This window comes from Pipistrellus hanaki (assembly GCF_964339955.1).
Source record: "Pipistrellus hanaki genome assembly, chromosome: X".
Taxonomy (NCBI): Eukaryota; Metazoa; Chordata; class Mammalia; order Chiroptera; family Vespertilionidae; genus Pipistrellus; species Pipistrellus hanaki.
Genome location: NC_140524.1, coordinates 96,451,637 through 96,477,661, shown reverse-complemented (window position 1 = coordinate 96,477,661; position 26,025 = coordinate 96,451,637).

Genomic DNA, 26,025 nt, shown 5'->3' with positions numbered 1-26,025 from the left:
AACTAACAACAAATTATTTGCTGAACTGTCTTAAAATTAAATATTTTAGCTTTATAAAGCTAATTCTACTATATTTTACTAGAATACTAAAAAAATTAAATCTTGAAAACATATATGCCCTGGGCAGTGTATCTAAGTGATTAGAGCATTGTCTTGTGCACCAAAAGTTCTTGCTCAAGGGCATGTACCTGAGTTGCATGTTCGATCGATGTGGGAGGCAATCCATTGATGTGTGTATCTCACACTGATGTTTTTCTCTCCCTCCTTTCCTCCTTTCTACTTTTTCTAAAAACAAACAAACAAAAAAAACACACAAAAAAACTGGAAAAATATCCTCAGGTGAGGATTAACAAAAAGTATATATGAAAATATGTATCAATTCTATAAGTTGATTCTATAAAATCATCTTAATCTATCTCACAAGTCACAACGATAAAAAGACTTATCAACTTTCACACAACTTATATTGTTTGCCAACTTATTACTTTTTATTGAATTTCTTTGCCTTATAAAAGAGCTGAAGTCAATTGTCTGTGACAAAGCCATGGATCACAAGCACATGGCCATAAATGAAGATTGAATTCTCAAAAGGAAAAAAATTTGCTTTTTGAACAATAACTAAGAATGCTATAAAATGACTGTAAGTGAGGACTGCTCAATAAGTTGAAAACTGAAAGATGGTATTATAATTGGCAAAAGGCTTCTTAAACACAAACGATCAAACAATGAAATTCTGCAGTATTTCCTATGGTTGAAATATTCAAGAACTTTAAGGTGCTTAAGATAAAATACAATAAACATGCAAACACTTTTTAAAAAGTATCTATTCATGAGCAAAATAGAATTATATTGTAATTCTACATTAATCCTGCCCATATGCTTTAAGATAATTTTTTTTCTAATTGAAATTCTGGTGTTGTTTTATTTTCATTTAAATAAACATTTAAACATTGTAAAATTAAAATATGTATTCATTTTGATGAGAAGAATCTGTCAGAAAAAAAACCACAGTAAACATATTAAACATTCACCCAAACATTTCAGAAACCAAATAGTTAGTATCTAAATCACTACGATGTTTTCTTAAATTCAAATTACTTTTATATATTCAAAAAGTTTCCTGATATGATTTTCTGAATTGAATCTTAGCAAACATTTGTGATAAAATATTATCAGGATGTAATTTAAAGAATGCTTTTCTTATTAGGAAAAAATCTAAAGAACATATGTCTCATCTCCAGAAAGCTTAGGTCAAATAATATGAAGTCAATTCTATAAATCCCTTACTGATGGATGTAGAAGAAAACCAGAATGGATGTTTGGGTTACATACCCTGCCCATCACTTTGCTCATCAGAGAAACATTACATATCTTTCTCATGCAATTCTCCTTTGTATGTGGGCAGAAAAAGAATATTGGCTATTTCTTCAGGTATGAATGCAGAACTACATTGCTACTATAACAGGCTAATTTTGGAATTACAACTTGAGAAACTTATAGGATAATACAACAGTAAAAAAAAAAAAAGAAGTAAGGTAGCAGGTATTCAAGTATTTTGATCACTTAAGTCAGTGTCAGATTCTGACTTAGACGAAGAAGAACTCGTGTTTGAAGATGATGATGGTTGAAATGGGAAATTTTCGTGTCCAGGTTTAAGTGTGTGGATATGCTGATTCATAGAATTCACACACATCTTCCACTCACGTCCACCTTCTGATAGATCACAAGCCGGGTAGTTGTCTTGGAGAAACTCTGGTGGTAAAGTCCCAAAACATAAGTTATTAAATAATCACTTTTCAGAGAAATTAATTTATTTAACCTTAGTTCTATTGCTAAATCTATAAAAGGATCATTAAGAGTTTAAAATGTATGGACTATAACTATTATTGAATTAGTTTAATAAATATTTTCATCTAAGAGGAATTACACTAGTCAGAAAAGGTTTCTTGAGGTTTGCTTCCAGTTGTGTAAGTAAGAAAAGCTACGCTTCAGAGTTAGTCCCCACTGAAAATCTGGGTTAACTTCAGTATATCTGAATTTAGTCAGTGAATCAGATTGTGAAAGATTAGGAAGATATTTATATGAGGAATTACTGAAGAAAATGGAAATATTTAACTATAAAAGTATAAATTATAAAGTTTGAGGGGAAAACGGCATATGTGAACAACAATAAAGCTATTTTTATCTCGACCTGCCATATACTACTAGGTCTCACTTAGTTTTGAACTTTAAAGTAAGGGTAGAGGCTGTATTTATTACTTCCTGATGATCCAGCAGGAAGCAATAGTTGTATTTACATGCTTGAAGACCTATCACATGAAAAGTGATTGGATCCACCCTAATTAGCTCTGGACGGGATAAGAAGAACAAATGTGTCTCAGTTGGAGGGAGGTAAATTATTAATCACTTGGAAAAATAACTTTCTCATGGATTAAAGACCTTTTAAAATGTAGTAGATTTAATTAATTAATTAATTAATTAGTTAGATTTATTGGACTGCCATCAATGGAAGTGTTCAAACCAAGGAAAGGCGACTATGTGTCAAAGCTGAGAAGGGAATTCCTGCAAGTATTAGATGACTTGTAATGTACTTCCTATTTCTAAGATTTTACAGTTCTATAATATGCAATAATGGATGGGGATGGTATAGGAGTAAAAAATATTTGCTGGTTTCAAATCTCTAGCCTATTAATTTTCTCCATCTAAATCATTCTCTAAAGAGCCTTTAAATGATACTGAGCTCTTATCAGAAAGCATTGAATAAGTTTCTTATATGAAATCAATACCTTTGACCACTGGGCATACTAACCCTTGACTACTATCTATGAGAAGTGGTCCCCTCCCACTTCTAGGACTATATCCCAAGAAACCAGAAACACCAATCAGAGAGGATATGTGCACCCCTATGTTCATAGCAGCACAATTTACAATAACTAAGATTTGGAAACAACCTAAATGCCCATCAGCAAATGAGTGGATTATAAAACTATGGTATATCTACACAATGGAATACTACACTGCTGTAAAAAAAGAAACTTTTCCCATTTGCAACAGCATGGGTAGACCTGGAGAGCATTATGCTAAGTGAAATAAGCCAGTCTGAGAAAGATAAATATCACATGATCTCACTCATATGTCGGATATAATGATCAACGTAATTTGATGAACAAGAATAGGTCCACAGGCAAATGGCAGGGGAGGAGGGGTTAGAGAGCAACCAAAGGACTTATATGCATGCATATTAGCATAACCAATGGACACAGACACTGGGGCAGTGGGGAGTTGGCCAGGGTGAGAATGGCTGGGGAGGGAGGGCGGTCAAGCAGGGAAAAATGAGATATATGTAAAACTTTAGACAATAAAAAAGATAAAGAGTATGAAAGACAAAAGAGATAGGCAAAAATGATCCAAAATATGAATAATTGGAATTATTTCAATTGAAAGAAAACTAAAATAATGGAGTAAAGCATACATTGAAAAATGTTCAGAAAGAACACTTTAATGTTCTGTTAAAATACTTCAAGATATGTGAAAAAAAAAGAAGTGGTTCCCCAAAATAAAATCTTAGGATAAGACTATTATATTAATAGGCCCTGCCATTGTAGCTGAGAGGTTGAGCTTCAAACCAGGAGGTCATGATTCGATTCCCAGTCAGTGCACATACTTGGGTTGTAGGCTCAATCCCCAGCAGGGAACATGCAGGAGGCAATTGATCAATGATTCTCTCTCATCTTACTAATAAAAGCGTAGGTGGTCCTCATGCTGTGATGCCCTCACGCCATCACAAGATGGCTGCACGCACAGCAGAGATGGGGTTCCAGTGGCCCCACGCATGTGCTGCAGGGGCTGGGCCCCTGTGGCCTCTCCACGCAGCTTCCACTGAGTTCCTGCTGCTTCCTGCAGCTTCTGCCAGGGTTCCCATGGCCCCTTGCCTATCTCTTTGGGGCAATCCATCCAGGAGCCCTGACAGGTGGGTGGGGCCTACCTCTTTGGGGCTATTAATCGCAGGGCTCCCAATTGCCAGGCTGGGGAACACCTCCCCTGAGTGCATGAATTTTGTGCACCAGGCCTCTAGTCATTTGTTTCTATCTCTCTCTCTTCCTCTCCTTTCTTCTCTGAAATCAATAAAAAATTATATTAATAGAAGAATCTAGTTCATTCATTCAATGGGACCCCAATCAGCAGTTTAAAATGCATGAAGTAGATCTCTTTAAAAATAATGCTGTGTCAAGTGAAAAAAAAATTGCAAAAGAGTATGTACTGTACATCCCATTTATGTACATTAAAACAACTGTGAAATAATATCACATATTATTTATGGGTCTATCAACATAGGCAGCAAAAGTGTGAAATATACATGGGATGATAGGTCCAACTCCAAGACTGATTATTTCTGGGAGAAAGATAGGGAAAAGAAATGATGGGTAATTCAAATTCTGAGAACCTCACTTAAGGAGTTTTAATGATATCAATAAGGCTTTATTATTATTTTTAAAAAGCCTGGAGCACAAGAGGTAAAATGTCTTTATATGTACTGGGTAGACAGGTGTTTATTATTTTACTATATTATTTTTTGTACATTTATGTATATTTTAAATAGTTTATACTGAACTGATACTTCTAAAGAACTGTTAGAGCCGAAACCGGTTTGGCTCAGTCGATAGATCATCAGCCTGCGGACTGAAAGGTCCCAGGTTCGATTCCGGTTAAGGACATATACCTTGGTTGTGGGCACATCTCCAGTAGGGGGTGTGTAAGAGGCAGCTGATAGATGATTCTCTCTCATCAATGTTTCTAATTCTCTATCCCTCTCTCTTCCTCTATGTAAAAACCAATAAAATATATTTAAAAAGAAAGAATGAGAAGAACTGTTAGAGGCCATAAAGCTCCATCCTCCTATGAGTGAAGAAATCTCTAATGTCTGGTCACTCAGCTTTTGCTCTAACTCCTTTGATTCTCCAAGTTCATTTTGTCCTTAAAGTAAAATATGTTTTCTTGTCAGCTTCTCCTCCTTGGGACCTGGCTCTGTCCCCCAGGACAATGATTCTACTGCATTCTATCTGTTGAAATAACTCACATGGCTATCTTCAAAGGAGTAGAACTTTTGAGTCTCATGAGAAATTTGTTAAGTATGCCTTATGTAGATAGTATGCCAAACTCATGTTGAATATTTTTACTACAAAAGAGATCTTGATTTGTAATATAATTTAGTAAGAGATTAAAAAAATGAAATGCATAGAATAATATTTTAGTCCACTTTTAAGAAATTAATCTAGTCCAGATATTTAAAGTACTATCAAAGTCATCTTTTCCTCATTTAAATTTTTTTTTATTAGAAAGACACTATTTCTTCTATAAACTCTTTTATTTCAAAACTGGTTAAAAACACTGTGTTCTTTTTTTATGATAAAGTAAGAGAAATTGGGTTTTGTGTTTTTGTTTTTGTTTTACCAATTATTAGGTCATGAAATAGGTTATAGCAACACTTTCAAACCATATAATAGAATAGAATGTAACTCTCATAGAGTAAGAATTGTGAAAATTTTTCTTCCTTTTAAAAAAAAATCACACACACATATGGAGTCACAATTTAAAATGTATATCTTACTATGGATTGCAGTAAAATGAGTTATAGAACAATTGGATTGGATGTTAGCAAGTGTTTATGAAAAGTGCTACAAGCCAGGTTTCTTTTGTTTAGCCTGAAAGATGAATGCTGTTCAAATTTGTTGGATGAGAAACATGTGATATGATGGTGGAAATCAACTGAGATGAGGCTGGGGCTCAGAACTACGTGTGCTGGGTACACAAGTAACACATATTCTGCTTCCTGCTTTGACCAATCTAAGATTACACAGAATTGCTTTTGGAAGTTTTATTTCTTCATTTATATATGTCACAGATAAAGACTGCCACCATGCTCATGTGCACCAGAAAAAACTGGCAAATTAGCCTGCTGTGCTATTGTTGACACTTCTGCAAATTGACAAAGCCCAGCAGCTTTGAGTTTGATCCTCAGTAAATGAAGGTGTGTGAGTTTCCAAACTCCTGGCAGTCCATACCAAGGAGCCAGAGTCAATTATGCCTTTCCTGTTCTAATAATGCCATTCAAGACAGAGCAATAGCCTGAGAACCCAAATGCAGAAATCAACAATCCATGAGCCTGCTCTTTGTTATGCCCTAATAAGGGATATGTAAGAGGTCTCCTCAGAACACACATGGACTGAATGGATTTTCTTTTTCCCTTCTCTAACACAATTGGCATTTATTTATTTTCACATACTTGACATGTACCAACCTCGAATAGCATTAATCCTGTTGGAGCTAAGGGCACATACGCCACGCCACAGACTGCCATAGATGATACTGTTTAGCAGGACTTCCTCTGAAAACAGTTGGCTAAGAAGATAGCTGGCTGCCATCTGTGGGCAAGCCTTCTTTCTTGCTATGGTCAGTACTAAAAATGTCACCTGTACATTTCTATTTGGATTTCCAATATAGCCTAGAAGCAAAAGAGAAAGATGTCAATTTTTATAGCAGATATTAAGCTCACTTTTTTAAAATATATTTTTATTTGTTTCAGAGAGGAAGGGAAAGGGAGAGAGACATAAAAACATCAACGATGAGAGAGAATCACCGATCAGCCACCCCTCCACACCCCCTACTGGGGATTGAGCCCACAATCCGGGAAAGTGCCCCTGACTAGAATCGAACTCGGGACCCCACCACACACACACACACACACACACACACACACACACACACAGTCTGCAGGCCAACATTCCATCCACTAAGTCAAACCGGCTAGGGCTAAGCTCACGTTTTTTTTTAAAAAAGGCTATAATAGAAAGGTTGATTTTTTTGGATTTTTAGGTTTAAGAATTTGAGAGATTAAAAAATTAAAGCTTTTAATATTTTAGTGTATCAGGAGACAGCATGAGAAATGATATAGGAATCACTACTGGTATGATTACATATGCTCTGTTTCTTTGAAAGGACAAGCCTGTGTACAACTACCTTTTAGGTCATAATATTAAATTTAGTAACAAATAAGTCATTCTAATTCATTTTTTTCCTATTTGTAAAAAAAGGCCTTTTCAAAAATAAGCACCAGGATTCTTACTGAAATATTTATAGTTTTTAAAATACCAATGGCATATTTCACAGATCTAGAAAAAATATTCTTAAATTTTATATGTAACTAAAAAAAAAAACCACAAAAAACCCTTGATGGCCTCAGAAATTTGAGAAAGAAGAACAAAGTTGCAGGTATCGCAATACTGGATATCAAAATGTACTACAAGGCCATGGTATTCAAAACAGTCTGGTTACTGGTACAAGAACAGGCATATAAATCAATGGAACAGAACAGAGACCCCAGAAATCAACCCAAGCCATTATGCCCAATTAATATTTGACAATGGAGGAAAGAGCATGAAATGGACTAAAGACAGTCTCTTCAATAAATTGTGTTGGAAATTTTTGACAGGTTCATGAAAAAAAAAAGATAAAGAAACTATACCACCAACTTACACCACATATAAGAATAACCGTAAAACAGATAAAAGGCTTAAATGTAAGTCATGAACCCATACAAATTCTAAAAGAACACATAGGCATTAAAATCTCAGACATCTGTTGGAGCAATATTTTTGGTTGATATATTTAAAAACCTTTTCCATCTATATCTGTACTAATACTAGAGGAATATACAAATTATCCAGGATTCCATCACAGTAACAGTAATGACCAACAGGCAGCCTGAGGCAACAAGGACAGAAGGGAAGTTAGTGAGGGATGATCAAATGACTTACCAGCAGGTTGCATGGGGCAACCAGGCTGGCAGGGGGGCAGTTGTGGGCAACCAGGCTGGCGGGGGGTCAGTTGGAGGTGACCAGGCCAGCAGAGGGGACAGTTAGGGGTGACTAAGCTGCCAGGGAGATGCAGTTGAGGGTGATCAAGCTGGCAGGGGCAGTTAGGGGCAATCAGGCAGGCAGGCAGATGAGTAGTTAGGAGCCAACAGTCCCGGATTGTGAGAGGGATGTCTGACTGCTGGTTTAGGTCTGATCCCCAGGATCAGGCCTGAACTGGGAGTCAGACATCCCCCAAGGGGTTCTGGATTGGAGAGGGTTCAGGCTGGGCTGAGGGGACCCTTCCCATGCATAAATTTCATGCACCAGGCCTCTAGTATATATATAAAAGCCTAAGTGACCGAATGACCAAAGAACCGATTGACTGGTCACTATGACACGCACTGACCACCAGGGTGCAGATGCTCAATGCAGTAGCTGCCCCCCAGTGGTCAGTGAGCTCCCACAGCCAACCTCCTGTGGCCCGTCAACCTCCTGCGATCCCTCCCCCCAGCTGGCCAGCCCTGATCTGCCCCAATCAGGGCTGGGCCAGATAGCCCTAGTTGGTCCCAATCGCCTGCCAGGCCAAGAGACCCCATCCATACCTGAATTCGAGCACCAAGCCTCTAGTTTTTTAAAATAAAATGTTATAATAGACTACACACAAACTGGGGAGGCTTCCTGGCTCACAATGTACTTAGTTGCCCTGTCCCCTCATTCTAACTGAGTCAGAGTCAGAGTCAGAGTCAGAGTCAGAGTCAGAGACCTTTGACCCAATTTCCCCAAATCAGATTATTTCCCCAGAGAATCTGAACAGCGACAAGAGAAATCTATAACCTAGATATCATGGGAGCTGCAGACACAGATATCCATTCTGGCTCCTGCCTGTGGCTCAGTTTGTTCTCTGCGTTTTTAATATAGAAGCTATTCATCCTGTGATTTTTTGTTGTGGTGGTTTAATTTGGCCAAAGTCTGTTTCTACCATGTACAACCTTAACAAATTCAGTAGTTATATTACTTTTATAATGATAAAAATACTCTAAAGATGTATCATTTATACACGTATTGACCAGGATGTGGAGAAAAAGAAACTCTCATGCATTGTTGGTGAGAATGCAGACTGATGCAACCACTGTGGAAAGCAGCTTGGAGTTATCTCAAATGAAAAATGAAGCTGCCTTATGACCCAGATATTCCACTTTGGGGAATATATCCAAAGAAACCTAAAAGACTAATTTGAAAGTATATATGCACCCCTGTGTTCATTGCAGTGCTTTTTACAATAGCCAAGATCTGAAAACAGCCCAAGTGCCCATCAGTAGATAAGTGGATTTTTTTTAAATATGTGTACATTTACACAGTGGAATACTACTTACTCATAAAAAAGAAGGAAACCTTTGCTTTTGCAACACATGGATGGACCTGGGGAGCACTGTGCTAAGTGAAACAATCCAGTCAGAGGAAGACAAGTACCATATGATTTTACTCATATGTGGAATATAATGAAGAAAATTTATGAACAAACAAAAACAGACTCATAGAGAACAGACTGACAGCTATCAGAGTGGAGGGGGATTGTAGGGATGATTGAAAAAAGGTGAACGGATTAAGCACAGACACAGACAACTGTATGGTGATTACCAGAAGGGAAGTGGTAGGAGGAAGCACAAGGGAGTAGAGTGGGGATAAATGGTGATGGAAGGAGGATTGACTTGGGGTGGTAAACCCATAATACAATGTAGAGATGATGTATTATAAATTATACTATAGAATTATATAGAAACCTATGTAATTTTATTAACCAATATTAAATTTAATAAAAATGAAATAAAATTGGAGAGAGAAAATTTAATAAATTTAATAAAAATGAAATAAAACTGGAGAGAAAAAAATAATTTCATATGATTAGGTTCACAGGTAATGTTCTACTTAGGGTTGATATAGAGGCAGTAAGAGACAGAAGATAGTTTTGCTATCTCAGGTGTTCCCAAACTCCAAAATTCTGGGAAGGGGTCATGGGGAAGCATAAGTCACCTGCAGAATCTACTGCCATGTGACATTAATGAAGGAGGATGCATCTCCAGCAGAGAGCTAGCATAAAGATACAATGTTCTGAAGAATGGGATTCATTAATTCACACAAAAATTCTTTATATTGTAGAACACTGCAATGTGCCTGGGACACAGAGCAAAACCACTGAATTGCTTCTATTCAGCCAGCTTTCGCTCCTTCATCTGTACTTGCAGAGCAGCATGCCTAACTTGAGAGTTCACACCGGTCAAAGGAGTTGGCTACCAAGAACCATTATCCAAAGGAAAAATAATAGATTTTGTTTAATGTTAAAATGATCAGTCTCAGAACCAAATATTTATATTTCAAAAATTCACTAATATAAGTGATTATGTTGTTTATAGTTCTTATTATGAACATTTTCAAGCATACATAAAAGTAGAAAGATAATACAGTAAACACCATAAGAGCATCAACCAGATTCAACATCAAGAGAAGTTATTTTAAAACTCACACAATGTTCTGTAACGTGACAGTGAAGCACTAGCGGAAGGCTCTTCAAATTCTTCAAAGACAGCACTGATGTTTGGCTGAGAATTTCCACTTGAACTTATTTCTGGGGCAGCTGCTTGCCTAGGTAACTGGGAACTGCCTTCATCGGCATCATCTTCACTTTTAATATCCAAATCTACAGATGCTGGTGTACTGCGTTTGGTGGGAACAGTTTTCTGAAACACAAAATTGTATATGTTAACAATGTTCCATAGTAAGAAAGAATGGACATGCTCCATCATTGATTCAAGCACCCAGGCTGGTGGAAAAGCAATTGTCTAATAAAATGGGCTAAAGACTTAAGATATTGTGTGCTATGATCAAAGAAGTATAGGTACACATTATTCCTCAAGATGCTGTAACTACTATTTCCTGGTGGACTTCATAGCTCTGTCTAATTAACTGAATGATAATAGCTGGCAGGAAATAAACATTTCATGAATAAATGAATTTCTTGAAGATCACAACTTTTTGTTTGTCTTTTAAAATGTTTTTTGTTTGTTTTCTTTCTCCATTGGGTTTCAAATCTGGCTACACATTTGAATTACCCTAGGGATCTTTAAAAAAATAAGAAAGCTCTACTTGGGCCCCACCCTAAGCAAATTCAATCAGAAACTCTGGTGCAAGGAGTGAGGGAGCTCAGGGATTAATATCTTATTTTAAAAGTGTCTCACATGATTTAATATATACCCGGGGTTGATAATCACTGCTCTAGGTCAGGGCTTCTCAAACTCCAGTGTATACATGAATCACCTGGGGCTGTTGTTAAAATGCAAATTCTGCCTCAGTAAGTCTGGTATGGAACTCAAGACTTCATTTTTCACAAGCTTTCCAGTTCTGCTGCTGCTGGTCTACAGATCCACTCTGAGTGGCAAGGATCTGCCCAACTCCTAGTCAAGTACACAGCAGACACTTGGCAGATGCTATTTCTCTTCTGATGTCTAAGCAAATGTGCAAATTACCATTTTCCATGCAGCATCTTAATCTTACATTCAAATGTTTAGGGTGCAATTTTTGTAGGCTATAAAAGAGAATGTGAAAAATAAGCAAATTTGGTTTCAGACAGATGGTACTTGAGCTATCACTAAATTCAAGTCATTCACCAAAAAAGCATAAGCTCAGCTACAAATACTCTTGGCAAACAGTTTCCATAAACTTACAGAAATGACTAAACATGGTAATCCTATATAATAAAGAGGTAATATGCAAATTGACTGTCAGCCCTCACACACAAGATGGCCACCCCCATGTGCTCACAAAATGGCCACCCCATGTCATCACAAGATGGCTGCCACAAGATGGCCAGCAGAGGAGGGCATTTGGGGTTAACCAGGCCAGCAGGGGAGGGAAGTTGGGGGCAACCAGGCTGGCAGGGGAGCAGTTAGGTGTCTATCAGTTGGCAGATGAGTGGTTAAGGGTGATCAGGCTGGCAGGCAGGCAAGTGGTTAGGAGCCAGCCACCCCAGATTATGAAAAAGATGTCCAAGTGCCAGTTTAGGCCCGATCCCTGTGGATATCCCTTGAGGGGTCTCAGATTGAAGAGGGTGAAGGCTGGGCTAAGGGATACTGGGCCTTTAGTAATAAAATGAGGTTTCTCAAGAGGTGGGTGGAAATTATGAATTGTCATTAAGTTTGTCAAGAGAAGGCCTGATACTCTTCCCTACTGTTCCATTTGTGTTAAAAAAAAAATCTCTAATGGATTTTGAAGATATAATGGATGATAGAGAAGCCAGGTTCCTATTTATCATGTAACCATACAGAATATAAAGTATCTGCAATAGCTTAACCTGAGATGTATTATTTTCACAGGTTTTGCCATCACTAAAAGTGAAATGGTTAAAAAAAAAAAAGTGCCTTTCTTTTCTCCTGTGCCATCCTGAACTATCACTAGAACAGCTAAGCAGCACCACAGTCTGCTCTTTTCTGTGTTACTCAGTACGACACTGAAAAAGATTTGCCAAATATCTTTGTAGTTGAAACACTTTTCTAGTATACTCTTTGGCTTACACATACTAATTATAACACTATATCTGGATATTTTTCTTTCTTTTTTTTTTTTAAAAAAATATATTTTATTGATTTTGTACAGAGAGGAAGGGAGAGAGATACAGTTAGAAACATCGATGAGACAGAGTCATCGATCAGCTGCCTCTTGCACACCCCCAACTGGGGATGTGCCCGCAACCAAGGTACATGCCCTTGACCGGAATCGAACCCGGGGCCCTTCAGTCCCCAAGCCGACGCTCTATCCACTGAGCCAAACCAGTCCCGGCCTGGATATTTTTCTGGAGTATAAATACCAAAGAGTGAAATAAATAGGCAGTATGTTTTTGAAAGAATATATCCTGCCCCTAAAGTAAATAGACAAGATTTTGACCACACGCCTGAAGATCCCGTGTGTTGTGCTTTCTGTTCTGGAGTTGTATACAGAATGCATTTGTACAGAAGTGACAATATTTAAATGAAAAATAACTTACTGTGGTTTTTTTCGCTGCGTTACATAAGTAGCGAATCAGAGCATTGACATAGGAAATACAGGCTCTCCAGTCTCTTCCACATTCACGCAAATCATGGTTGGGAAAGATAGTTATCAGATACTCTACAAATAGCATAAAGGATTCACGAAAATTAGAAAAAAATAGCACAGATATTTTGTATTTAAAATACTGAAAGTTCCTGTCTTTGTCATTCATTTCTCTTTTTCTGAGAGTTTAGAAATTCTGCCCAAAAATGATGCTTTGCTGACTATCTCATTTCTTCTAATGTGAGGTTCCCTAAAACACTGATCAAAGGACTAGTAATCAGGTTTTGGTGCTTTAAAATCCAAGAAAGTCAAATATTTCAAGGTGTTAATGCCATTTAATAATCCTATGGATAATTTAGAACTAAAAATAAAAGGAAATCTTTAAAGAGAAAATGGTATTATTGCAAATATTATTATACAATGATTTATTTGTACACATAACATGTTTATCTTTCCCATAAACTATTCCCTCTGCCTAGAATACACTTCCTATTTTCTTTACCTCCTAAGGAATCCTTCCAAACCCAGATTAATTGTTTTTTCCTTAGTAATCCTTCCCTAATGCCCCCAAAATAGTTGCTCTGCTCTCTGAGGTTTCACAGCATTACTACATTGGGTTGTAATTTATTGTTTCCCTCAATATATCCATTACTAGACTGAACTCCTTTCAGACAGAAATACTTACCCTTATATCTTCAGTGCCTATGAGTTCTAGGACCACCATAGACATTTTTGGGAGGCAGGATGCTAAAGTGGATTAATCATGAGAGTCTACTTCTGTGTTGCCAGTTATTAGCACTGAAATGTGTTTTATTTTCCCATTTTTTTACTTTGTTTTGTTTTAATACTAAGTTTCAGCACTGAAGAACTGACTTAGTACTAACCATAAGGAATTATAATCAATAAAGCTCGTCTTATTCCACCAGTCTTTGAACAAGATTTATTCTCCAGAAGTTGCTACCCATTACACACTATTAAATTGCAACATCTGGGTCAGACAGGTGAAAAAGTGAACAGTTCTAAGATTTAACAACACTTCATCATTATTTCTTCTACTGCCAATAATATCCACCAATGACCAAATGATGATAAAACAAGATTCCATGCCTTTACATACCTCTTAATGCAGCCATTATATTTGGATCTAGGGGTTGGCGGCCACTAGAGTTTGGCAGTTGGGTATTGGCAGTGCTGCAAATCAGGACTTCCCTGGGGAACAAATTGCGAACCAAGTAGCGGGCTGCATGCTTAGGTTGAGGCTTCCTTTGTGCGATCACCAAATACATTTTAGGAATCGTGACATTTCTTTTTGGATCACCAACAAATCCTTTAAAAATTTAGGGAACAAGTAAAATCTTTGTTTTTTCAGTCAAAGCTACAATGAAAGTGCCCCCCAAAATTTACTTAGTTAAATTCTAATTCACAAATTTCTACTTGGGTGAATTTTGTTTTATACTTATTTCTTCTTTTTCCTAAATGACTTTCTTTAATGTCATCTGCGTTATTGTTAGCATTTTTCACTTTTGCTAGTCTTGAATTTGCTATATTAGAACTATTCTGTTCCTTTTCTTAAATAACTTTAATTCAAGTGTATATGTAAACACTAGAGGCCCAGTGCATGAATTTGTGCACAGGTGGGGTCTGGGTGGTCCACCCCAATTGAGGCCAATTGGGGCAGGGCCAGCTTGCAGGAGGGGCCACGGGTGATTGGCTGGATGGACCCGCCCCCAATCGGGGTGTATGGGGCTGATCAGGGCCACAGTGCACATCAAAGCAACCGATCATTCTGGCCATTCCAGTCATTCCTGGGTTCTGGTAAGTTGGCTTTTACATATACATTGAGTGGCCAGATTATTATGACCTCTGAATGCATAATAATCTGGCCACTCAGTGTGTGTGTATGTGTGTGTGTGTGTGTGTGTGTGTGTGTGTGCACGCGTGCATGCATGTGCACGAGACCCGGTGCATGAATTCGTGCATAGGTGGGGTCTGGCCACCCTGGCCAGGGGGAGGGGACATGCGCGGTTGGCCAGCCTGCCTGTTAGTTGAACTCCTGGTGGAGGGGATGATTTGCATATTAGCCTTTTATTTATAGGAGGATATACACTGAGTGGCCAGATTATTATGCATTCAGAGATCATAATAATCTGGCCACTCAGTGTATAGATGTTGCTCTGAGATCACATTGCTCTTTTTGACCCTCTAAAAGTGGACTCAGAGCTATATTACTCACTGAATGTATGTTCCCTGAAGACAATTTGGAAAGTGTATGTAAGTATAATACACTTTATACTTTTTAAAATATTGAGAAAATTTACAATAGCTAGCATTTATTGAGTGTCCAGCACTGTGCTAAATATTTTACATCTATAAGCTTGGTTTCATCACCCTAACAATTTAATCCCACTTAGTAGATGAGGAAATTGAAGCCAAGAAAAGGTAAGATATTTGAACAAGATCACACTGCTGGTTATAGAACCAGCTTTAAAATCTAAGTGTGTCTGTCTATAAGCCAGGTGCTCTGAACCATTAATATCTTGCTAATGTCTTCCATTATCTTTTATTTCTTTTTTAAACAGAAAACTGAAATCATACTTTATACATAGTTTGAATCCTGATTTTTCTCTTAACATTATATTTTGAGCATTTCTTCATTTTCTTTTGTGATTTTTTTCCAACTCTGCATTCCTGTCATGGTTTTCGTGACAGGTGACATTTGTTTTGCACTTATGCCCTGGGAATTGTGTTAGAAACATTAAATGAATTATCTCATTTGAGCCTCACAATTATATAGGTACTATAGTTTTTGTCACTTCACAGATGAAAAAACTAATATTTAGAATAGAGCAGTAGCTGAAGTTCACATGGTTAGGAAGTCATAAAGTAGCCTGACTCAGGAGCCCATGTTTTACTGCCTCACATACCATGAATATATCAGGAGTCACTTAACCAATTCCATATGGTTGCTTATTTGTATGTCTTCAATTTTTTATGATTCTGTAAAGAACATTATTCTACCAAAATGTTAATACAAATCTTTTTTTAATCTTACATTTGGTTAGAAATGGGATTACTGAGTCAACTGGCATAAATACTTCTATGGGTTTTTATACAAATTACCCCTTCAGAAAGTTTCACCAATTTATATTTCTAACAATGGTATATCAAAGTGTTGATTTAGTATAAATTTTTAAAGTTTCTTCTAATTTGGGTAACAAAATAATTTAAAAGAAAGGGTCTCTAAGACAGGAGTCAGAATTATTATTTTGTTACCCAAATTAGAAGAAACTTTAAAAAGTTTCTGAAGGGATAATTTGTATAAATTGTAAGAATGGGCCTTCCTTCTCCTGGCTGCTGGCAGTGCCTTCTCTCCGGCTGGAACCACCTTTTCACTCTGGCCTGAAGCTGCCTTTCCAACTTCAAACACTGCCCAGAGGCCTGGAGCAGCTGGCATGGTGTGGATGCCTGCGTCATTGCCATGGCAATGACCCAAGCATCCCACCCTGTCCCCAGCCGCCCAGTGCCTGTGTATGCAAATTAACCCACCATCATTTTTGGGTTGATTTGCATACTCACTCCTGATTGGTTGGTGGACATCACAAAGGTATGGTCAATTAGCATGTTACTTTTTTATTAGGTAGATTTACTGGTGTCAACATTGTTTTACATTTTACAATGTTGACACCAGTAAATGTATATATAACATCCACACTGACAACTAGGAAAACTGTACAAAGCAATATACTCAGTAGAATCAATCAAGATTAAATACTAGAAAATGCTCAGATAATCCACAGGAAAGCAAGAAAGAGAAAGAGGAATGACAGAAAACAAAGCAAAAAATAATAAAATGGTAGACTCCTGTACTATGATTTCAATAAATGTACTTAATTTAATTACCTTAAATGTACTAATAAATGACCTAACCATATCAATTAAATGATAGAAAATTGATATAAAGTAGATAAAAAACAAGTCAACTATATGCTGTTTAAAGGAAACTACGAATATGATGACATAGAGAGACTAAAAGTAAAAGGATAGAAAAATATATACCATGCATTCATTAACCAAAGAAGAGCAGATAGACTAGCTATGATATCAGATACAGTAGATTTCAGAATAAAGAAAATTACTAAAATTAAATAAGGATTAAAGGATCACCTCCCAGAAAGACATGTGATACTTAACAACCAAACAACAGAGTCTAAAAACACATAAAGCAAAAACAGAAAGAGGTTGAAAGGAGAAATAACCAAATCCATAATTACAGTGGAGGACCTCAATGCCCTCCATTCAGCAACTGATGGATCAACCAGATCAAAAAATCAGTAAAGATATAGAAGACATGAAAAACATAATCCATCAACAAAATCCTCATTATAGAACAGCCCACCATAAAAAAGCAAAATACATATCTTTTCTAATGCCTGTGGATCATTCACCAAGATAGACCATATTCTGTGCAAGTGAAAAAAAAGTCTCAACATTTAAAAGACATGAAATCATATAAATTGGAATCAAACTAGAAATCAATAGAAAAACAAGAAAATATTTAAACACTTAAAAATTAAACATCACACTTCTAAATAATATATGTATTGAAGAGAATGTTTGTAGGAAATAAAATACATGACTTAATGACAATAGAACACATTAAAATATATAGGATGCAACTAAGCAATAATGAAAGTGAAACTTACAGCACTAAATGCTCACATAAGAAAAGGGAGGTCTCAAATATATAATTTAAGTTCCTACGTCCAAAACTAAGAAGAGTAAAATAAACTCAAAATAAGCAAAAAGGATGAAACAAACAAAAAAAAAAACAGAAATCAATGAAAATGAAAATATGAAAACAGTAAGAAATCAATGAAGCAAAAATTGGTACCTCAAAAAGTATCCACTATAATATTACTTATTTATAACATTCATTATTTTTAAATAACTCTCAGCAAATTAGGAAAACAGAGACTCTACCTCAAGATAATAAAGATTATCATACTCAATGGTGAAAGACTAAATACTTTCCTCCTAAGATCAGAGACAAGGCAAGTATGAACATTCTCACCACTCTTATTCAACAAAACACTATAATTTCTAGCCACTGCAATAATGCAAGTAAAAGGAATAAGATGTATACAGATTTTACAAGAAGAAATAAAATGGACCCTAATTGTGCATGGCATAATACAAGAAAGATGGTTATGTAGAAAATCCCAAATAATTATTTAAAAAAAGACTCCTAAGTTCAGAAAGGCCACGGGATACAAGATTAACACTCAAAATTTAAGCTAATTTCTATATACTAACAATAAAAATGTATAAACCAAAAATTAAAATATAATACTATTTAAAGCATTTTCAAAAAATACTTAGATAAGACTTATTTTTTTAAAAATATACAGAATATGTATCATGAAAATTACAAAATGGTAAAAGAAACCAAAGAGCCCAGCTGATATGTCTTAGCTTGAGCTTTGACCTATGAACCAGGAGGTCATGGTTTGATTCCCAATAAGGGCACATGGGTTGCAAGCATGATCCCCAATAAGGGGAGTGCAGGAGGCAGCCAATGGATGATTTTCTCTCATCATTGATGTTTCTACCTCTCTTTCCCTCTCTTTTCCTCTCTCTGAAACCAATAAAAACATATTTAAAGGAAATATATCAAAGAAAACCTTATAAATACAGACATACAATGCTCATAGATGAGAAGATTCAACATTCTAAAGATGTCAATTTTTCTCAAGTTGATCTGTAAGTTTAATGAAATTCCTATCAAAATTCCAGCAAGTGTTTTAGAAACATAATAAAGTTTATTCTAAAATTAGGATGGAAAGTCACAGATATAGAATAGCTAAAAACAATTTTGAAAAAGAGCAAAGTAGGAGAAATCCTTTTACCTGATGGTAACATTTTCTGCATAACAACAGTAATCACAACATTGTGGTTTGGCAGGGAATTAAAAACATAGATCACTGAAACCCAATAGAGAGCTCAGAAATAGACCTACACGAATATACCCAAACAATTTTTTATTAAGGTACAAAGCAATTCAATGGAGGAATGAAAGCAATTCAAATAATAGTGCTGTAGCAATTGTATATTCATAGGCCAAAGAAAAAGGAATCTCACCTCTCTCAAACCTTATATGAAATTAGCTCTAAATGGGTCACAAATGTATATGATAAGTGTAAAATATAAAAATAAAAGAAGAAAAATTTTGGGCTAGAGCAGTGGTTGGCAAACTGTGGCTCCTGAGCCATATGCGGCTTGTGAGCAGCGTTTTGCCACTCTGTTGACTAATGAGTTTGCTGGCCACTGGACTAGAGGAATAAGCAAACAGTTCATAGACCAGAGACTAAAAGTACTATATACAAAAGAAAAAGATAAATTAAACCTCATGAAAATTAAAAACTTTCTCTCTCCAAAAATAATCTGTAGAGGATGAAAAGACAAGTTGCAGACACAAAGAAAATATTTGCAAACCACATATCCAACAAAAGACTAGTATCTACAAATAAGCAACTCCAAGAACTCAGCAGTAAAAACATAGACATTACTTTAAGAAGATGGAAAAAAATATTTCAGAGAAAAGACCAAACAGATGGAAAATTAGCACATGAAAATATGCTGTACATCATTAACCAAAGGCAAATGCATATTAAATCCACATGAAAATTTTACTACACACTTATCAGAATAGCTAAAATTTTAAAATAGTAAAAACATCAAATGCTGATGAGGATGCAGCGAAGCTGAATCATTTATACACTGCTGGTAGGAATAAAAAATGGTAGAGTCATTCTAGAAAATGCTTGCCAGTTTTTTATAAACTAAACATATAAATTAGCATACCAACTAGCAATTGTGCTCTTAGGCATCCTATATAATATGCAAATCAGAACAACCAGTAGCTATGATGCACACTGACCACCAGGGGGCAGACACTCAACTCAGGAGCTGCCTCCTGGTGGTCAATGCACTACCACAGGGGGAACACCACTCAACCAGAAGCCAGGCCCACAGCTGGCAAGTGCAGTAGCAGTGACAGGAGCCTCTCCTGCCTCCACTGAAGGCAGGAGTTAAGGAGTGAGGGGTCCCAGACTGTGAGAGCCCTGGACTGCCAGAAGGATGTCTGATTGCCAGCTTAGGTCCAATCCCCTAAACCAGCAGGCAGAAATCCTCTGAGGGGTCCCAGACTATGAGAGGGCATAAGCTAGGCTGAGGGGAACCCCCTGTTCAGTTCATGAATGTCGTACACCAGGCCTCTAGTTTATTATAAAGAAATAAAAATTTATATTCACACAAAAACCTGTACAAAAAAAAAATCCCTGTATATGAGCATTCATATCAGCTTTACTCCTAATAGTAAAAAACTGAAAAAAACCATATCTTATAATGGGTGAACAGATAAACAATTCATGGTACAGCCATACCATAGAATACTACTCAGAATAAAAAGGAAGGAACTACTGACACATGGAGCAATTTGGCTGAATCTCCAGGGAATTATGCTCAATGAAATAAAAGAGAAACAAAAGGGATACATACTAGATGAGTCCATTAGTATAAAATTCTTGCAATGGTCCTATATAATAAAAGGCTAATACGCAAATCGACTGAATGGTGGCACAACCCGTGGCTGTGACGCTCACTGATCACCAGGGGCAGACATTTAACACAGGAGCTGCCTCCTGGTGGTCAGTATGCTCCCATAGGGGGCGTGCTGGGATGGGTTAAGGATGAAGTCAGGGAAGAAATGACATGAAGAAGGTAGGTGTGGTTATAAAAAGGCAACAACGGGGTTCCTGGAAGTGGTGGACCAATTCTGTGTCATCACTGTAGTGGTGAAAACCTGAACCTAAACAGGTTACTAAAGTGCAGAGAACTAAATGCACATACAGCAAATAAATACAAGTAAAATTTGGACATATGCATAGATCTGTAGATTGTATTAATGTCAGCGTCCTAATTGTGATATTTTACTATATTTTTACAAAATGTTACTATTGGGATAAATTGAGTAAAGGGTATATAAGATCTGTCTGTATTATTTATTCTAAAATACCACAAAGTAAAAATTTTAATTTTGAAAAAGCAATTATTAAAAGTTAATATTAAAGATATTGATAATGTAGGTTAAAGAGTGCTACTTATAATATACATTATTTCAAATTCACCATAACCAGGAGTGATGAAGGGAGATCCTGAGTCAATATCTTCTTGTTTCTCCTCGATTTTCATTGAACTGGGGTCTGTTGTTGTCTCAGGTTTTATTTCTATGCTTGAATCTGTTTGAACAACATTTTGTTAAGCAAAACATTTTAAAGTGCTGAAACACAAGAGATGTCAACAGTAATTTTTATATCAGGCAGAGCTATCCTCCAGGAATGAAGGAGAAATAAAGACATCCACATACAAAGGAAATTTTAAAAAAAATTGTCACTAGCTGATGTACCCTTAAAAAATGGCTAAAGGAAAAATCTTCAAACAGTATGATGAAGGAAGAAATCTTGGACCATGAGGAAGAAAGAACAATACAAAGAGAACAGAAACTTAATTACTCACACTTGACTGATGGGAATATAAAACATTACAGTCACCCTGGACAACTGTTCACCAAAATTTTACCAAACACTTACTTACCATTGCCAAAGGGCCCAGGAACTGTGTTCTTGGGCATTATCCCAGAGCAATGACAAACTGATGTTCATACAGAAAGCTGTACACAAGTGTTCACAGCAGCTTTATTCCTTATAGCCAAACTGGAAGCAACCCAGGTGTCCTTCAACCAGTGAAGAGATAGAAAAACCATGATACACCCATACCATGAAATAATACTGAGCAATAAAAAAAGCAACTTAGGCCAAAACTGGTTTGGCTCAGTGGTAGAGCGTCAGTCTGCAGACTGAACGGTCCCGAGTTCGATTCCGGTCAAGGGCATGTACATTGGTTGCGGGCGCATCCCCGGTAGGGGGTGTGCAAGAGGCAGCTGGTCGATGTTTCTCTCTCATCGACGTTTCTAGCTCTCTATCCCTCTCTCCTCCTCTCTGTAAAAAAATCAATAAAATATATTTTTTTAAAAAAGCAACTTAGGTAAATCAGCACAAAATAATGCTGCGTGAAAAAATGCAAACCAAAAAAGTTACATACTATGTCCATTTACATAAAGCTCTGGAAAAACAAAATGATAAAGGGAAAAAAAGCAGATTGCCAAGGATAAGAACAGGACAAGACAGAAGTAGACAAGTAAAGGGAGAAAGGCACGTGGGCAGCAGAAGAAATCCTTGTGGTGATGGAAATGTTCTGAATGTGAACTGTAATGGATGACATAAAACCTATTCCTGACATGAAATTATATAAAATTGAATATAACTAAACACACAAACATAAACAGACATAAAAATAAGTACATCTCAATAAAAAATATGGATTCCATCAATGACTATGTTTTGAATTTGACATTGTACAATGGCTAAAGTGTACACAAACTCCTTATGTATTGTTTCTTACAATTACGTGTGCAGTTAAAATTTACTCAAAATAAAACTTTTAATGTTTAATTAATTAGTTTTCATTAATTTTAATTAGGAATGGCTAACACTAGCTTACATGAAGGTTGTTAATGGAGCTACATTAAACAGTGCTATTTGTAATGTGTATCATTTCAAACTCACTACCATGAGACTGGATGAGGGCCCTTGGTGTATCTTGACCATCGTTGTTATTTCCCAAGACTTCTGGGTTATTTATCATCTGAGTGTTCTCTTCCTGTTGGATCTGTGCTCTGTTCATTTCTATAAGGAAAAAAATTTTCAAATTCTGTAAGAAAAGACTTCCAAACCAGTCTAAACTATACCAAATCAAATTACCCTTCAGTAATGAGGCAAAAATAAAGATATTTACAGACAAAAAGAAACCAAAATAATTTTTCACTGATTCATGTTGAAAAAATGCTAAAGGAAAATCTTCAACTGGAAAAGACATATAGTGTGATAGAAAAAACTGAAACAAGAAGGACAAGGAACAAAGGAAAGTGCACAGATATGGATGCAGAAAAACTGGTCCACTCATACATCGCTGATGGGAATGGAAAATGATAAAGCCACACTGGCTAGCAGTTTATCAGTTTCTTATCAAAAACTAAGAAAGCAAACACTGAAGGACCAGAAATTGCACTCTTGGACATTCATCCCAGAGAAATGAAAACTATGAAAGTGTGAAATCAATTAAATGAACCAAGATTTAAAAATATGAACAAGTATAATTAGCAGGTTTAATGCTAACAGCCCAGAACAGGAATCCCAGAAATTTTAAAAAGATGCACAAATATACCATGGAAAATCCATACCATGAAATACTATTCAACAATATAAAAGAAGGAACAAGTGATACACACAAGAATGTAAGTTGGTCTCCAGGGAATTACACTGAGGAAATGAAGCCAATCTCAAACACCCCAGGATTCTATTTATATAATAAAGAAAAATTATAAATCAGGGAAACAGATTTGTTGTTACCAGCAGCTAAAGACAGGGCAGGAGATGGAAGATGGCAGGGGGGAATGTCAACCGAAGGTTGGTCGGTGTGCTTATAAAAGAGCAATATGAGAGATCATGCTGATGATGGGAATACTTGGGGCATGCCTTTTGTATAGGATATGTGATAAAATCCTATAGAACTAAACACACACATTAGCACAAATTAAACTGAGGACATCTCAATAATATCTGGAGGATATCATATAATTTATCTTAGTGGTGATAAATTTCTACCATTTTGCAAGTTCATGCTGCTAGTGAAATTTGGGTAGTGGCAACCCATAATTTCACTGTTACATGTATTACAAATGCAGGTGCAACACAATTTTTCTGAACATATATACTTTAATTAGAAAATGCTGCCACTATCATTACGTTAAAGGTGTTGATAAATCTAGATTAAATATTCTACCTGTCGGATTTCTTTTTACACTCACCAAAACTGGAACGAATACAACAACATACAAAGGAATTATTTGGTTAGTGTGGTTTTCCAAGAAACATGGATCATTTGTTGTCACAGGGCTCTTTGCCAAGCTAGTTTGAGCTTCTATCAATAATTCTATAAATAAAATACTTTTACATATGAAAAGATAAGAAATATCAATCATGAATTCCATACCAGGTGAAACTAACATTCAACAATCAAGCAGATCGTGGCAACATGAAAGGACCTGGAGGGTGTTATGCTAAGTGAAGTAAGCCAAAAAGAAAAGGACTAATATTGTGTGGTATCACATATGTGGAATCTAAAAAGAGAAAAGTCAAACTCACAGAAACACGGAGTAGAATGGTGGCTGTCAGGGGCTGGGACATGATAAAAATAGGGAGAGGCTAGTAATGGGGTACAAACTATCAGTAAAAAAGTGAACTAATGTCTGAGGGTGTATAATAAACATGGTGACTATAGTTGATAATGCTGTATTGTATAATTGAAATTTGCTGAGAAAGTACAAGTTCAGAGTTCTCACAACAAAATATAACATGGTACATAGGGGAGATGATGGGTGGGTTAATTAACTTGATGGGGAAAATCCTTTCATAATGTATGTGTGTATCAAATCATCACATTGTACAATATAAACATATTATTATTTTATTTGTCAATTATACTTCAAGAAAGCTGGGAAAAACGAAATGACCATTCATTTTTAAAAAAGAATAAAGATGAAACAAAGACATTATAACACCAAAGAAAGCTAAAAGTATATTTCGATAGGCAGTTTACACTTGAGAATGGCTAGAGGAATATCTAATTTCAGAAAAGAATGAGAAAAGAAGAAATCTTGAAGCATAAAAGAGAAAGAAAGAATAATGAAAGAGGTCTAGAAACTTGGTAAATCATGTGTTGCTAGGAGAGTAGTAAAAGGGCATGGGCTCTCTGGAAAACTACTGGCAGTTTCTTTGAACACCAAGCATGCCATTACCATGCAACTAAGTATCTGAACTCTTGGGAAATCCAAACACATGTTTGCACAAAAACTGGTACATGAAGGGTCATAAAAAATGTACCTGCAATACTGAACACTGGAAACATTCCAGATGTTCAACAGTGAACCACAATACAAAGCGTGGTACTTCCATATGCCATGGAAAAGTCCTCAACAACAAATAAGAAGGAAGAACACATGCATGTCACAAGTCAACTACATATCATGGGACTTAGGCTAAGGCAGGTGTAGTTTAAAAGGGTAAAGGGACACATCAGAATGAGGATGAAAATGTCCTATTATCTTGACCGAAATGGTCGAAATCAAACCTACTCATATGACAAAATCAAATGGAACTAAACCACAGATACAAATCAATATAATTAAACCAGAGGTTGAAAAATCTGTGGATTGTATCAATGTCAACATCCTAGTTGTGGTATTGTGCTATAGTTTTGCAAGATGTTATCATTGGAGGAAACTGGGTCAACAGTACATAAGATCTCTCTGTATTGTTTCTTACAATTGTATGTTCAGTTAAATTTGACTCTAAATAAAACTTTAATGTATAATTGGTTACTTTTAATTGAATTTTCATTAGGAAAAGCTACCACTAGCTCACATTAGGGATATTAAAGAATTACATTAAACAGTGCTATTTGTAATATGTATCCTTTCAAACTCACCATCATTATAAATGATGAAGACACGTGCAACACCTCCACCACCAATGTTATTCCCCAAATTCTGTGTGTTACTCCTCATCCGAGGGTTCTGTGCTCTGCCTCCTTCTATAAGAAAAACAATTTTCAATTGCTGTAAGAAAAGACTACCTTATATTCTATATCCAATGAAAATATCTTTCAGAATGTAGCCAAAATAAAGATATTTAGGTACAAAAGGAAACCGAAAGTACTTTTCACTGACTGATTCATGTTTTAAAATGCTAAAGGAAAATCTCCAAACAGAGAAGTTATCATAGGAAAAAACTCTCAAGGATCAAGAAGAACAAAGAACAAAGGAAAGAGGACAAATATAGATGCAGAGAAATTGGTCCATTTATACATTGCCTGTGGGTATGGAAAATGGTAAAGCCACAGTGGAAAGCAGATT